General features: G+C 32.2%; 1 non-coding gene across 1 annotated transcript; it reads left to right on the forward strand.

Moving 5' to 3' along the window:
* Positions 1-858: 858 nt before the first annotated feature.
* Positions 859-979, forward strand: LOC137216243 (small nucleolar RNA SNORD22). Its single transcript, XR_010939660.1, has one exon. It is a non-coding gene; the product is annotated as a small nucleolar RNA SNORD22 (small nucleolar RNA).
* The last annotated feature ends 622 nt before the right edge of the window (positions 980-1,601 follow it).

Genomic DNA, 1,601 nt, shown 5'->3' on the forward strand with positions numbered 1-1,601 from the left:
GAGTTAATGAGTTGAGTTTTCTCCTTAAAGTAGGGAGTAAATAAATGTGATATACTTCTAACAATCTTATATGAGGATTCACTCTCATAAACAAGTATTTACATTGAAATCATGATTAAGTTTTAATTCTGAATTAACAGGAGGAAATAAATATAGAGAATCCAGAAAATACAAATATGTGTTATACTCCACACCTCCAGTGTTTTGAATTGTGAGTGTATATGTGTGTATGTGGGTGTGTATGTTGTTATATATATGTGGGTGAGAAACATCTAGTCTGTTTAGTTGGGGAAACCTGAGAAAGAGTTATACAAGCGTTTAGGTTTTGAAAATAAGGAATATTGAGAGGCATTAATTAAAATATACATTATTTATCAAGAGAAGAACAACAGTAAATGCTCCAACTCAAATATAGCTCCACATGCTTCAAGTCTTTGTGGATACATTTAATGTGAAAATAAAGATGTGAAATCATGTTCTGTACATATTATATTTGTAGAGATTTTATTTTTGCAATTGGGTAAATCAGTCATGATTATTATATCTGTTATATTTGGAGTTGACAGAAGACTGGATTGTAAGGGAGTTAGTTTCTTCCAAGGCTTATGGTTGAAATCCCAGTAGCTATCACCAGATATCATACTGTGCTGTTTCAGATTGTTAATGAAGAAACCATGTGGGTTACATCAGTGATAAATGTGAAGAATAGTAACTATCCAATTAACTTATTTTTTACTGAAAATTAACTCTTTATTAAAATGACTTTAGTGTGCATATACATGTATGTGTGTGTATATATATGCATGTGCATAGTAACATATACTAGCTTATAACTAAATGTTAAGAACGTATGTTAAAACCCGGTGAAGAAACAGTCACACATCTTACCTCCCATCCTAGTCCCAGAGCCTGGGTGAACCCGCTGGGGCTGGCTGGAGGAGGGGAGGCAAGTTTGTTTCAGAGGAACTGTCTGAGAGAGAGCAAGGACCTCCAAACACAGGAAAGGAAGAAAGAATCACTTTGTGAAAAATCAGTTATGTATCCTTGTCCAGGTCTGGAGAAAGAACGAGGCACATATAATGGAATCCAGCTCTTAGAGGATGTTTTGTCAAAAAGAGGATTTTCAAGTCATTCCTTGTAAAACTTACCTGTTCAAATTAGCATACAATCATTTCAGCCTTTCTAAATATAGTTTTATTTTAACTTTCAAAAAAAGAAAAAGAACATACTGAAGGAGTATGGTGTAGTATTAGTGTATCTCTCCTCCCCAAGTACCTACAAGAGTACATTTTCCTAGTTTATCTCACAATTTTATGATATCCAGTTACGTGTGATACTATTCCAGTTTAATTTGGATATATTTTCATAAAATAAGTTTTTGAATGTTTGAACCTATCTATACTGTATGAAAATTAATGCTGAATACTCATTTGCTTTGTCACACACAATAACTGAATTTTCAAGAAATTTTTCACTTTTGCTTTAAAAAATACTAAAATCAAGAGTTGGTTGTTAATGTAAGTATCATCTTTATATCTCCTAATGAAATTAATAACACAAATTGTTCTAAAAATGATTATAAAACCACTCTACTGGTGTAA

The sequence above is a fragment of the Pseudorca crassidens genome, chromosome 21 (assembly GCF_039906515.1).
Source record: "Pseudorca crassidens isolate mPseCra1 chromosome 21, mPseCra1.hap1, whole genome shotgun sequence".
NCBI lineage: Eukaryota > Metazoa > Chordata > Mammalia > Artiodactyla > Delphinidae > Pseudorca > Pseudorca crassidens.